The sequence below is a fragment of the Gasterosteus aculeatus genome, chromosome 17 (genome assembly GCF_964276395.1).
Source record: "Gasterosteus aculeatus chromosome 17, fGasAcu3.hap1.1, whole genome shotgun sequence".
NCBI classification, from domain to species: Eukaryota; Metazoa; Chordata; class Actinopteri; order Perciformes; family Gasterosteidae; genus Gasterosteus; species Gasterosteus aculeatus.
Window position 1 is genome coordinate 20,593,008 of NC_135705.1, and position 15,164 is coordinate 20,608,171.

Sequence of the window (15,164 nt, forward strand, 5' to 3'; positions counted from 1 at the left end):
AGGGCTTGGCATATTCACAATAAATAGCATAATTTTTAAAGTTTACGGCTGCTAAAAACACGTCTCTCCTATGAAGCACTTCAACGTCTGGGGTTAAACATTTTCACAGCTATAAACTTTCTTTTCCCGATATTTTGAAGACTTTGTCAAAGAGCTCATTTGGTTCCGGCTTGATTGTTCAAAACTCTCCCAAAAGCAACCCGGGTCAGTGTGGGCTGTAACTGAATTATTGATAAATACAACGGCTACGAAGCTCATTTTTCACATTCAAGTAAATTGAATTTACGAAAAAACAAGAAAACAATGTTTTCATTGTGAATTGTCATCTTTTGTACACTAATCTGCTCGTTTAATCTACGACGTGTCTCCTTCACACAGAGCGAGCAAAATACACTGGAACCGAATGTGCTGCAGCAGCTTTTACAGACGTCCCTACATTCCCACAAGATACTTACAAGATTCCCCCTCATTCTCCGCCGTCGTCCCCGGGAGAGCAGCGACCGTTCTTCCTCCAGGTAAAACCATCCACAAGAAAAGGGCGGAAAAACCCGAGTTGGGACTAAATCCCGTTTGAGGTAACGGAGAGCTGCCGGCCCGTTCTGCGTCGCGTCGCGCCAGCCGGGGACGGAAAAGGGGAACTAAGGCGCTACATGTGTTGCCAAAGCTCCTAGCGTGGCTTAGAGGCTCATTAAGCCACTGACAATCACTCCCACAAAGCCCCATCCGAAGGCTATTCACAGTGGGCGTACAAAGGAGAGTGGAGGAATGCAAGTTCCATTTCGCTCCCCACTTCCCTCCACCGTCATGCAGGAAGGAGCTTCGCGCCACCTGAAGACTTGTTTTGGTTTCCAGCGATGGGCTGGAATGAATATGCAGAGTGTACAGTGTGTATGTGTGTGGGGGGGGGGGGGGGGTCGCCTGCTGTGGGGAAATCTGTTTGTCGATGGCTGACGGAAGAGGATTGCCCTGCAATCTCTTTAATTGCTAATGCCGGCGAGAGATTGTCGCTCAGCATTTGAACCACTTTAGTTGGAGCGACGCTCCTCCCCACCGCCAAAAGGGGATTTTTTGGGGGGATCTAATAAACAACGAGTTGCTCGTATGTGGCTTTATTTGGAGGGGACTCCTGATTGTTCCACGCCTGTGAACAGAGACCAGACTCCCACACCATACAGGGGGTTTTGAGTGGAGGCCGGTCGACGCGTCAGCAGAGCTCAGTGCACAGGGAGCGCCGACACCGCCGATAAGAACCTCATTCAGTCTCTCTCCCACGACCCGTTGGGGGGAGGAAGCGCCCCTAGTCTGGATGATGTATGGTGTGGACCCCAGGCCGGGACTTGGGGTTTCAACGGGGAGAGAAGCAGAAAATGAAAGGGGGGCGGGGGCGGGGGTGGGGGTCATGCTTGAATTATGCTGATGCTGGTTGTAACCGCTGGAGGAGAACCAACTGCGTCCGCAAAACTCACAGCCGCAAATAACAAGGTTATTATCACTCGGGCTTCACAAATGCTGACAGTTGGGGAAACGGTGGAGGTGAGATTGTGAACCTTTTTTTTTACAGGAATGGACTGAATGACATGTCATTTAGCAGCTTGTTATGGGCAATTTAAATGTGAAATGTCTTTTAACAATCTACTGTTGAATCGCAGGTTGCATTTAAATTGTCTCCATTCATTTTTTCACAAAATGTTCCTATTTGAGTAAATTCATGTACTTTTCGTGTCACCTAACTTTCAATTTGGCAAATCGGGCTTGAAAGCCAGATGAAGAACCCGATGATGGCGACGTCGGCGGCTGAGATTCGGAGATGTTGATGGTGGTGTTGGTTGGGGGGGGGGGGGGGACGGGTCTTTTCACAGACCAGTCTGCCAAAGTCGGTAACTGAGAACACTCACACGTCCTTTGAGCTGCAACAGGATGGAGTTGCCATTATGGCCACACAAAACAAAGAGGGAAGCCTTATGAACTTTGCACAAACGCTTAGGGCTCCGGGGCCGGACAGCTCTGGACGCCAGGGGGAAGAGGGGGGAGGGAGGGGGGGCTGGGTAGGTACCGGGGCGGGCTGCCAGTTCCGAAAAGCTTAGTGTTCATGCACTCGGGCCAGACAGACCTGACATTGTCCTGGGCACCGCCCCCCAGGGGGGAAAGTCTCTTCCTCTTTCTCTGCGATCCGCTGGCTCAGTCGCACTTCCAGCACAGTTGATTCACGGGTTTTTGGACGCGACTTACAGAGACAAGAAGGCAAACATTCATCCCCCACTTCCATGTTGAAGAAAGAGAAAGTTGACGCTGCTCGCACGACTCAATAAACTCGTAAATTCTGGTTCTACTTGATTTGGGGAGAAATTCAATGTGAAAATGAGATAAGCCCCCTCGCTGCGTTTTTACAGGGACATTTATTCATCCAACACCTTTCATTTCTGATACATTTCTTATCTCCCTCACGCAGCAATCACTAAAGGTTATCGGACCCGGACAAGATGCAACCGTATTGTGTCACTGGATTTAAAATAATGCTCTCTTGACCTGCTGCCCTCGCCCCACCCGACCCCCTCGGGTGAGACCGGGCCGAGAGAGAGGAAAGCACGGAGCGTTCGACAGCCCTGTCCCCCCCCCCGCCCCTTCCCTTCCACCCCCAAGCACACACAACTGGCGCTTTGAGAGCAGAAAGAACAGACGTCGGTGGGAGCGGTTCATGGGACACAGAAAGAGGGAGCTCACGTCACTCGTCGCGTTTTCCTTGTCGGAGGGAAATGTTTTAAATGATTGACTCTGGAGCCGTACCCTCCCCCCGGAGTACAACAATCGCTGAGGTAGACCGGCTTTACACTTTCCGCCACCATTTGGCGAGTGTGCTTACCACGCACAGTGTGACGCTTTTAATTGAACTTCGGGCACACGGCCGGTTTTCTGCTGCTCAGTCTGTCAAAAAACGGTCAATAAGCCTCCAGCCTGGCAGTCAGACACAGGCCAGCCCGCCTTTGGAGTGGGTACTTTGAAGTCCGAATGAATATGAATATGAGAAACCAGAGCAGTGTATGCTTTTTGATAAGTTGCCACGGTAACAGGTGCCCCTATCTTTCTCACCGACTATTGAAAAGTTGTCCTGAGCTGATGAGTCGTTGTGCCTGCACCTACGTTCCATAAGCGACCAGTTTGAACTCTGCACGAACCAGAGCCGGTCCTCGGGTCCTGAACTGGTATCGTTTAGAACCTGTGACTGCAAAATGGAAAACAGGCACGAATTCCAGAGACCAAATTGCCCACATGCATGCACTAATTCCTCATCATCCGTGGCACTTTAACGGTCTCCTGAATTATTTCCAGATCCGCAATGACAGCAGATTTATTCAGCGGGGGCGCACGTCAGAGAAGCTGATCAGCCAACAGGCGTGAGAGGGTTATCTGAAATGTTCACTCCTGTAATGGTCCGGGTGTGTGACTGCAGCCCTGTTGAGGACCGGGGGAAGTCTCTTCACCAGACTGCTTTCCGGCTCTCAGCCAGACTGCCGGCCTTCGGTTTACCACAGATGGTGCTCTGAGTAATCATGGCAGCGATCAGGGGATCACTACTCCTGATTAGCACACCTACTGAACACAATGTGCACAACAACGTCTGTTCCATCTCCGGCTGCACGGCGGCTGAGCGACGCCTCCACCGAAAAGACGAGTGAGTGCCGCTTCTACGAGCAGCGCGCCTCTCACAGGGCAGACAGCAGGTCTTTGTGCCCATCGGAGTGCAAGATGTGAAAATGATTATTCTATCCGCAACAATGCTTCCAAGACTATATGTTTAATACAAATGGTGTAGCCCAATTTAATAAAAAAAAAAATCAATTGAAGCACATCAAAGAGGAAATACTAGTGGACCAGAATCCGCACGAAAGCAGATTTGCTCTTGTGCCTTTCTATTCTCTTATGTGGATCAGTTCAGATGAAGTGTCCACTTAGACCTCAATTTAATCATGCCCCCCCCGCCCAAAAGAATCAATAAGCTATTTCACCCAAGTGACTCTTGGCAATGGAGAAGTCCTCCTCTCTGTGGCTGTTGGGAGTGTGTACACAGCCGACAGAGAGCACGGCGGCAAACACAAGCTGGAAAATTAACTCGTTAAGATGAACGCAGAAGAAGGAAAGAAAAAGTGTAGGCATGGTAACCGTGCTCGGGTCTGCTCGTAGACGCGCCCTCGACACGCAAGCGCACAGCGCGCACACAATTCATCTGATGAATTCGGCTCCACTGCAATGCAATCCAAAGCTGAACCAGAGGATGAGCTGCATCCGCGGCGGCCCACCTGTCAGGGGCGACGGCTCATCAGGAAACACTCCAGGGCCCTGAGCAACGTGTTCCCTTCAATATTATTATGCCAACAAGTAGGATTAATTATTACCGGAAAACCAGCTTTCTTACGCCAATAGTCCTACGACAGGGGGCCAAATGATTTAGTCGCACGCCCACTACTGATAAGCAGTAAGGGTCTAATGGCCTTTTATGGAGCGTCCCGCTGGCCTCTCTTCACACACACACACACACACACACACACACACCTCGGGGTCAACCCCTTTAGGTGCACTGAGGCAGAGCAGCCCGTTGCGCTACAAAGTTAATCCTGCGGTGGAAAATGTCGGTGGGATCCGTCGTGCATGGACGCACAGCGAGAGATGAGGAGGCGGACCAATATGAGACAAATTAAAGATGTGTGTGTGTGTGTGTGTGTGTGTTCAGGGCGAGGCTTCCTCTGTGTGTGTGTGTGGCTTTGCACAGACATGCTCATCAATAGGTTGGCTGCACAACTTCTCATCCTCACGGCCATTCACCGAGCACACAGAAATAACACTGGCAGATACATGAGTGTGTGTGTGTGTGTGTGTGGGCTGGTGTCATCGTCTACTACAATGTTACTTTGCCTTAGCAACAATGGGCAATCCTTGATTCTCCAGTTTTTCTTGAAAAGGTGTCCAGTCAGGAGAACAAGCCGTGCAGTACTACCCAGTCCTTTAATTGTGGGAAACGTGGAGGCTGATTTCTCTCAGAGCCTCTCTTGATATCAATTAGCACGTCGGGTGTGGGAGCCTACAGGCACAATTCTTACAACATCAAGACGTGCACTGCCATGCAAATATCCCCCTTGGCACTGCATGATGGATTGTACTCATCTGTGTTTTGTATTTTTTATGCTGCATATGTTGCAGAAATAAATCCCACGGTATAGACAGGGGCTACATGGGGTAGTAGTGGCTTATCAAAGAAATAAATGATTCACCTCAGCTTGATGAATTAAAGGTACCTTAGACATTTATGGACAAGAATGAGGCAGCACAAGGCGCCCAAACGGATACAGTTCTCTCTGGCTGTACTATTGGCTGAACAAAGAAAGCGCTAGTTTCCATTATTTCACTGTTTCTGCACTGAGCTGAGTAACAAATCATGAAGTAGGAACGGCAACCACATAGATAATGTGGTTATCTCGAGATATCAAACCATCGTGACAGATGTGGAGCCAGATCAAGGGCCTAAAGCTCTGCGTGTTTCCGAGAGAGCCGTCCCCACATGAAAGGGCGCTCCAACAAGTGAAACAAATGGCTGCTTTACGCTGAAAGAAGAGGCACACCCAGAAAGTTATCTCTTCACAACATGAAAGGACACATGGGGCATTGGCGAAGAGGCAGTGAAAGGGTTCTTTTTCAGAGTTGGTGCCTTTGTCGGGCCACCATCAAAAGCTCTGCCTGAAGACAGAACACAACATTGTGTTTCCTGTGTGTGGGAGGAGGTCTGCTATTTGTTGTGCTAAAAGTCACCGCCTGTTTTATATCCAATAGGCCGAGAACATTTTAGAAAGTGGCATCTGTAAAAAAAAAATAAAAAAACAGCATAGTATGCTGAGCTCTGGAGCATCCATTTGTAGAGCACTCAGTACACCCTGTGTCCAGAGTCATGAGCGGCCTTGGCTGCACCCCTCGTGTTCCCATTTGATCATTATTTAACATTTGTTTTGTTCAGGCCGGTTGGGAGAGTACAAAACACGCGGCAAAGCTCCGCTGGAGCCGAGCAAAACACGCATTTCCATCTCCCTCTGTTGCAGAGTGCACACAGGGTTGAGCCGCAGGAGGTCAAAGGCGCTAAAAAGCTCTAGATTGCAAATGAGCTCAGTTCAAGTCTGAAGAGGTATCAAGTGGTTAGAGCAAAATCAGGCTGCCGTCCTCAGGTTCTGAGTACACGTTCAAGTGCTGCGGTTTGGCATCGGCACTGAGTGGGATGAAATCTAATTTGCTTTAACTGTAAAATCGAACCGTCAACGGGACCGGGTGAGGCAAGGAAATGGAGATGGAGATCACTGCTCTCTGTGTCTACGGCCTTGGAACAGAAAAGGTGCATTGCAGTTGTGCATGCTACTTCCAATAAGTGGTGCGATATAGATTTGCTTTGTGGTCTGGACCGCATCCCATGAGTAGGTTGATGGATGAGGCGAGCCGGGCACAAAGCTGACCTCCCGGTGGCTCCACGCGGGGGCTGAATAATCAGGTTAACTGACAATTGAACACACAGCATTGTGGGGCCATTCAAAGGCAAACAACACATGAGTGGCTAAAAGTGCCGGCAACCTCCAATCTAATTCTGTCTTTTGATGCCCATGTCAACACATTAAAAAGCAATGTCAGTGATGTCACGGTGAAGATGTGGTGTACTCCCTGTGTTATGTAAGAAAAAAAACGGTGGGACAATGGCAACAAACGTGGGTCGTCCACAAAGCAGCATCGAGGGACTAAACCCCCCCGGAAAAATGCCTATTGGTTCAGAATGCGTCAATATTTGCCCAAACTGTTGTACAGGATTGCTTTGAACCACAGCCTTTAGACATGGTGGGAAACGTGCACTGATGACTCACAGCACTCACGAATGACCTCCTGCGGACATTTCTAATACAACCAAATATTGAATACACAATTGTATAAACACGAGGAATGTTCCAAACTAATTCCACATTTTGGGGATTCTGATATCTCTTCTATGGGTAGATCCCGACACTGGGCACCTTTTCTATACCAGCGCACACTGGTATAGAAAAGGTGCCCAGTGTCGGGATCGCTGTCCGTTGCAAACGTGATAAACGGAAATTTAATGATGGTAATAACGTTGTATCTGCATTCATACATCAGTTCCAGTTGCTGAAAGGATGTGAACAATGGCCGACGCCCTGATGAGGAAAGCCTGGCTACACCGACCCCTGAAATATGGTCTGTCATACTAATCGTAACAATCATCGTCAAACAACGATAGCAGTTGGGTTCGCAGATTGACTTACTTGCTGCGACTGCATTATTTTTATGAAAAGCAACATCAGGCCTGGGATTACTGTGACAGAAGTAGGCAGCCGGCCGTGACTGAATGAAGGTAAAAGATGGGGGACGCACCTGAGCGCAAATGTTGAATGCTGTTTAATTAGGGGGTTTAAACTGCTTGAATGTTTGAACACGTGGAAAAATCAATCCCAAAGTAATTCACTAAGAAAGTAGCATTGATGGAGGCTTGTCCCTCTGTTGTCCAAACATCGCACGGCCCATTTACGCTGTTTATGAAGTACTTTCTATTAATAGGACTGTCGTCTCCCCCTACGAAAAGCTCAATAATGGCAATGGCAAAGGTTTTCCCTTCAACGCTCAATAGTCCATTTGTAATCCGAAATGACATTGAGAATTGGGTGAAAAAGTTGGACGACCTCTGTTGTCCGATCGCTCAAACCAGTCGATACGAAAGCGAACCTGTTCCACAGCTTCTCCGGAACGTCACATAAGAAATATCTGTTGAGTAGTCGACACAATATCAATCCAAAAGGGGGCCCAGAGGCTGGAGGCCGGCCCTCCTCCCAGCACCCATACAGATAAGGAGTAATTACTTTCCAGAGCCATCACTAAGCCCTGCCTAGCCTTCATTTATTTGCCCGCAGAACGTTTCTCCAATACGGAGCCTTGTGTTGCCATCATTTACATATGGGAGCACATAGTTACCGGAATTCAATATTACCCGCTGGAATGGCAAACCGCTCCAATGACTTCTTTTCCCCACCCAGGTTCCCCAGACAAACTATGACCACACAGATGTGTGGGCAGAAGCACACAATGCACAACACTTCTAAATGTCAGAATCTGTGTTCGTAACAGGGCTACAGTCACACATTTATCCTTCTTCCTCTTTACAACGGTCAGAGCAACTCTGACCCAGAACATTGTGAGGGGAAGAAAAAGAAGAAAATGTTCACGGTGACATAACATGCTTTCGTGAATCTTCCAGAAGAAAAAAAGGGCGATTCAGAAGCCCCATTACCCAGGAAACCAGCGCTCTTGTTGTCATATTTGTCATGTTCTGTTATGTGTCTGGCTTTTTTATGCATCCCCCCCCCCGGCCAAAGCCCCCATTAGAGTGGACCATGCCATGTCGTGAACTGGGAACTCTTATAAACGTGTTAAGAACCGAAGGCATTAGCATTTTGGACGCTAATGAATAGAGCCACTTGTTCCTCTTCCTGTGCCTCCCTGAAAGACTCTATTAAAGGAGGTTTAGGAATTGCTCTGTTTTGGACATATTAAAGTTGGGGCAGAATGGAGAGGACATTCAACAGCTGATTTTTCGAGGAAACATTTTATTTTGTTTGGCTGTACACAAATAAATGATAAAAATCACCCTTTTTCTTTAGTTTTAAAACTCTTTTTTGCTGCCTTGAAATGGGCAACAGATCCAAACACTACATGCCGGATATTGTTTGCCTCACTAGAAAGTTACGGTGTGACTGAATGAGGGTTTAACTCAAACAGGTTAATATGGAGCAGACTGGGCTTCATTTATGATCTCTCCTCCAAAATCAAACACTTGCCCAAATGAGCATTTATCTTTTCCCAGCTTTTTTTCCACAACCTAACGAAGGCTTCCATTGATCTCTGATTCGATCTCTCACGCTGCGGTCGCAGCAGCATCTGTGGTCAGACCGAGTAAGGCTCCTCGCTCGCTGGCATCCATTCCGGCTTTCATCTCAAAGCCTCTCACAGTTTATGTGTTACATTTAGAATGACTACATCATCCATAATGCATACTCCTCGGTTTAGCCTAATGATGAACAACGGTCGGCATGTTGCATCTTAGCAACACGCGCACACAACAGGCGGCTCCGATTCTCCGTCAGCAGTTGTTGTCTGCATTGCCTGAGTGCTCAGCTGCTGATCCAAAATGAGGTTATTGAAGAACACAATTGATCACATTGTAAGTGAACTAGAAACAGTATCACGAACCAGCAATGGTTCACCCGCGTCAACACATGGAGATGCATTTTCTGTTCGCTCGGATGAAATGATGCAAGTTAACATAAATCTGTTATTTATTTGAACAACTACCAGCAGAAACATTTTCTTTTAACAGGGAGCAGCATAAACAGTCTCTTACCTTGATGTTCATAATGCTTATTAAGGTTTATAAGAAGCAGTACATGTAGGACGCATGCGAGGTGAACAATGTATTAGTATTCAGAGCCTGAGGAACGGACTTTGTAAATTACAATAATTAATAAAAACTATTAATGTGCGATAATATAACAGCAATAATTAATGAATGTGGAAATGTGTTGTTGTTGGGTTTTTTTTGTGCAATTTTAATTTGCTACCATACTCAATCACCATTGACTTATTATCATTTATTTATGGTAAAGTCTTGTTACTTACGTTTTTAGTTGTCGCAGAGGAAGTAAAGACTGTGTTCCTCTGCAACAACCTGCTATGTTTATTTCAATACCTTTAATAAAAATTCTGAGCATGTCCAGAAAACACATCTAATCCGTATCTTGGCAACCGTTTAGAGGGATTAAACCACAATTTAACTGCCCTGGAAACGTGACAGAAGCCAAAAATTTGATTCTGCTGTTTCCTTAAGACTAATGTGATCAGCATATTGGTCAGCAATCAAAGGTGTGAGAATAAAACAAGAAATGAAAGCCTGGGCGACACGACAGCGGGCTGATATCATCTTAACGAAGACAGATTGGTATCACGACACCTGCGGGTGTGACAGGCGAGAACAGAGAAGAGTGAGTTCATTCCGTGGATGGGACATACCTCTCCTATGTATCACCTCGCTTTGATAATTAAAACCAAAGAAATATTAGCTGATTTATTTGCCGTAGGGTGTGTTTTTTTTATCTGTACTGGCCCCTGGAAAAAAAAAGGCAGCATCCTTTGCTCCATCTAGGGGAATCGATCTCCCGCACTATGAGTATTGATCGGCATCAGGTAGGACAGAGTGAGCTAATCCTCACCGATGACGCCCTGTTTGCCAAATACACAGCATACAAAACCGAAAAAAAACTATTAAATGTCTCACAGAGGCCATTGCGAAACCAGTACATCCAGTGACCGGCCTGTTCAGCACGGAACCACCCAGATCTAATTCTACCCTCCGTACGGTACACGTGGAATCTACAGCACGCTCTCAGGGGCATGCCCAGTTAAATCACTGTGAAAACCTATTGATTTATAAAGTGTACATTTGGAGGAGGTAATGATCGTGTCCAAAACCAAGGGGAAAGGCTACCCACAATGACTGCAGGCCCCTCGGTAAAGAGCTCATCCTGAACACTACAGTACCAACAGGAAAGGGGGTTGGACTTTGCATGTAATTGGAAAAAGATGGCCACTTAAAATCGCCTCGGCGTGACAGAACAAATAAACAAACTTGATGAATGTCCCTTGTCATGACCCTCTATTGATTTTCCAAATATTGCATTTAACACTTTCTTTGCAAAATAGAGACAATAAATCTTTTTTTTTCACTACGCATGCAGAAATGTACTCCCCCCCCCCCGTCTTTTGATGCTGGGATATTTCCCGGTTCTAAAAGGTGCTCTTATGGGCATTTGATACAACTTAAAACACAATTAGGCCGGGGCCTGCACATCTACAGCAGATCAATTTCCCCAGCCCCATCCCCTAATTAACACTGCAACCAGTTTGCCCCTACCCCCCCGCTCCCCCACTCAATACGAAACGAGTAAACAAACGCCATCTTTTCCAAGGCTTTTAAATGAAGATAAATGAGGACAAACTCTCCAATTAGTCTCCTTTCATCATTTGAAAAAAAGCGGATGCCACGGCGTCGCCACAAAAGCTTTTTTCCGCGTCCTGCTTCCTACCTCAGGAAGGAAACCGTGAAGATTCCTCCCTCTTTAATGAATTCACGTGTTCGATGTTCACCCCGCCCCCAAAACCCCCGTTTTCTCAGAGTCTTCTGAATGCGCAGAGGCAGCAGAAACGGGGACAGCCGTTAGTGTCCACAGCGGCGCGACTCTAATGATGATGGCTGAGGACTTGCTGCGCTCTGCATTCTGGGAAGTCCCCGGCTCTGGTCACATGAGGAAAGGGGGGCTCTCCTGTAGGCCGTCCTGCCTTTACTGGTTCAAGACAGGATCTCGGAACAATACTCCTGTGACGCGAGGAAGCACATACAGCTTTAATCCAACCTGTTTGTTTCTCTCATTCATGTTTTACGCCTCGTTCCACAAATACTCAGCGGCACGGAGAAGCATCTCGACAGCCAAAGCAGCAGAATGCAGCCTGCGGACCGCGAGCTCCGGTACTGCTCACTGACAGTGACGGAGAAGCTAATGTATACCATCAGTCTAATGGTCCCACCTCCTGTAGGAAGCGTAGACTTATGAATAAGCCACTGTATGTGTGGGGGAGAAAAGGCCATTTGGATACTATTTTTCTGCATAACACAAAATAAATCCCCCTCTGGTTTCTGCTCATTTTCATGGTGAGCAGAATAAAGGGGTCCCCCTCCCGGAGTGGGCTTATGGTCTGCATTGGCGCCCATTTCAGAATTGACGGTAAAAAAGGAGTTGGGCAGACGTGACTCCACTAGCAATGCGAAGGTGAACGCCGCTCTCTAGGCTGTAGATGACTATCCGTCACGCAGCATATTCAGGGAATGTACGTGATGAAGAGCGACCAGGAACTGGTAGATTACTCCATAGGTTTTTCACTAATTCTTTCAATCACATCTGTTCTACCATCTGTGGGCGAAATCTAGATAATTCAGATTACAGCTTCCCTTCCATCAGGAGGGTAACTGCAGACAGGGGGGGGGGGGCAGGTGGGCCAGTTGCCCTGGAGCCCGTCGGTCGGGTGTTCCTATCTGTAACTAACGTGCACCACAAGGCAGTGAATACAGTGATAGTCTTTAATGGGTGAATCCATTTATTTTAATGCAGATTGTCATTTGTATATTCATGGAACAGAAAGCTCCCAATGCTTGTGCCTTCTCCCTCACCAAGGTGTGGGAATCTCTGTGCACCTCACGATTCCATTAAATTCCAATTCACAGGGCTACGGTGCGATAAGAAAAAAGATTGTTTTTACGATGCAACATTTTTGAATTCTTTTTTTTTTCTCTCTAACCTTTGAAATGTTTAAAACATTGCATATTTGCAATGATTCTTGGTAAAGAAAACAGCTGAATTTTCTTCCATTATTATTAATTTAAAACTATTAACAAAGAGATGTATCACCTGGAGGGTAGCATTTTCCAGAAATGCAAAAACAGAATTACTTTTTATTAAAGGACCCCAAATAAGCTTCAATTGATTCAAACAGCATCTGTATGAGAGAGATTCTGTCTCAAGCCTTTTGATCAATTTAGTGGCCCCTTAGGCTATTATCAATATGTATCAACTGCAAATGAATATACCATTAGCATTTTCAAGGATATTCTTTGACATCTGATTTGTACAGATTTTAGTTCTCCAACACGGCGTGAGAGCTGAAAGTAAAAGTGCAAACAGCGTCCCTGAAGTACTCTCCAACTCCCCGAAGCGGCGGATCAAATCCACAGACTGCTGTCTTTCCGTCTTCACAACACACACAAACAGCAAATCACTCAATGTTTTTCACTCTATTTGAGTAGCTCCCAACTCTCAAAGATTGTCGCTGATTTCACGACTGAGCTGTCGGACCACAAAACGCATCCACACTGGTCTCAAGCGAGTTGAAAAATGAGCGAGCGCGTGGCAGAAAGCGAGCGCGAAGCTTCTTTGGGAGCCAGCAGAGTGTTTCCGCGCTCACGGGAAGAAATGCGGCCTGTTCCTTTATGAGGAGGGGAAGAGTCTGCCAGAGGACTGGCCTTCATACAGAGGCACAATGCACTGGGTTAATAGCAGTGCTTCTGGCACACTTTGGACCTCGGCTAAAATCCCATCACGCTGCCGGGGGTGGATGGGGGGGGGGGGAGGATAAGGCAGGCCTCGAGTATTAACAAGGTCTCTGTGTGAAACTAATGACAATTCAACATGAAACAACCTGCCTGCAACGTTGTAACTCTTACAGGAAAAAGCAGGAGGAAGCGAAGCCATCTGTAACTTTTGGATTCGGGCTGCGGGGGGCGGGGGGGTGGGGGGGGGTGGCACACGCTCAAGGACATGATCCGAATGTTTCGGCAGCAGGTGAGTTTGAATGCGCTGCAGAGCCGTGGGGGCCTAAGCTGTCCCGACGAGTAGACGAGAACACGCACCCTGGGGGGGGGTCCGACCCTCTGTGTTGGCCGCTACTTCACCCTCAGGAATGATCACCCATCCGTGACACGGGGGCACAAACTGTGCCTCAGCTGGGCCGAGCGGTTGTTAGCAAAGAGATTACTGAGGTGTAAAACGGGTTGAAAACAGGAGGTGTGAATTTATCTGCGGCGGAGGGGGTGACAAGCGTGAATTCATCAGCTGTCAGATATCTGACAGACCTCAGGGCTAATGGTGTCAATTATACAAGCTTTCCTTGCGTCAAACTGTCATCCCATGAGCACCAAGGCCCGCCCCTCAGCCGGCGTCGTCACGACCCCCGCCGAGCTGGTAGGCTCTCGTTTGCCGGGTGGATGACTGACAGAAGAGACACTGACGTGGCTTGAAAGGGCTCCAGAGGAATACGTGTACTTCTCAGGTGAAAACATGTGAAACATACGTGTGCTTCACTTTGTTGGTGAAACGGGAGCCAAGGTGGGATATCAAGGCCCGTTTCAGGACACAATTCAGTCCTGGTGTTCTTATCATTGTTCAAAGTTTTTAGGAACATTTTCTTCACATTGGTAAGAAAGTGCAGAACGCACTTTATCTCAACCTAATTCGCCAGAGGAGCCTCCACGCATGACTGACTTAAAAGTTAATCCGCACTTTTTCAGAGGAAATGGTCTCCGAAGTTCTACTACAATTTCCCTGAATAATAAACCTGCTGCTGTTATCACACGCTCGGCAGATGCAGGAGAATTAGAGTTGAAGTCTCCAACAAAACTCTGTCAGGAAATAAATCACGCCGGCCCTGAAGTCAATTTAAATGCAAATGTCACCGTTTAGGACAACGCGCTCCCTGCAGAGCTGTGTCTCAAGGAGTTGGCGCGCTGAAGTCGAGTCCCGCAGCAGAACAACGCCTTCGCCTCGTTGGAGGGAAGATCTCATTGGATGGAAGGGTCAGCGGAAAGCCACGTAGCGGTGAGATGCCATCCTCACGCGCAAAGAAGGAAAACAAACCAGCTTTCCTGTGACACGTGTTGCGTGTCACAGGAAAGCTGATGGGAGCATTTCCAGGCTGAAGCCAAAGGAGGATTTCCCTCGGATCACCTCTATTGATCTGTTTTTGTTTCTTAAAGCCGGCGCTCCAAGTCTTTAAGCCATTTCCAATTGGCAACGCTCTCACACTGAAGTTGTGTCGGCCGTCATTTCATGTGCACACTTGAGCGTTTCGATGGCGCTCAATCGTTCTGGCTCGGACCGGATGTGGATTCTCGCCAGGGTGTGAACTATTGCAGGATGTAGTGAAGCAAAACCAGATTCAACACAGATGCTATTGCACGTCTGCTGTTGTACAAGACTCAGAGGATCAGAGGATCTTAAGCAACAAATCAGTAAAATGATGCTATGAAGCGTAATACAACCGCAGATAAAAGGATTTCACATTGATGAATGTATTACTGAGCAGCAAGGCGCGCATTTATTTTAATCTATGAAGGATTTGCTCCTCTTAATATCAATAGGATGAATCTGAAACAGAAATAGTGTTTGTTTAACCGAACAGATTCTCCAGCATTGTAAATTAGCATTGTGCCGTTCATCACTTAGTGCCTCTGTGACGGAACAATGGTATCC

At 47.3% G+C, this 15,164-nt stretch overlaps 1 protein-coding gene across 14 annotated transcripts in view; it reads right to left on the reverse strand.

Moving 5' to 3' along the window:
- The window catches only part of chl1b (cell adhesion molecule L1-like b), a 53,381-nt gene that overhangs the window by 30,001 nt on the left and 8,216 nt on the right, over nucleotides 1-15,164 (reverse strand). For 3 of the 14 annotated variants that reach the window (XM_078092521.1, XM_078092523.1, XM_078092517.1), the window contains exon 1: nucleotides 456-822. The exons of 9 other annotated variants lie outside the window; for them this stretch is intronic. The gene's annotated coding sequence lies outside the window, so the exon portion shown is untranslated. Of the gene's footprint in view, nucleotides 1-455; nucleotides 823-15,164 lie in introns of those variants that run through there. 2 more of the 14 variants (XM_078092515.1, XM_078092519.1) reach the window with 2 other exon arrangements.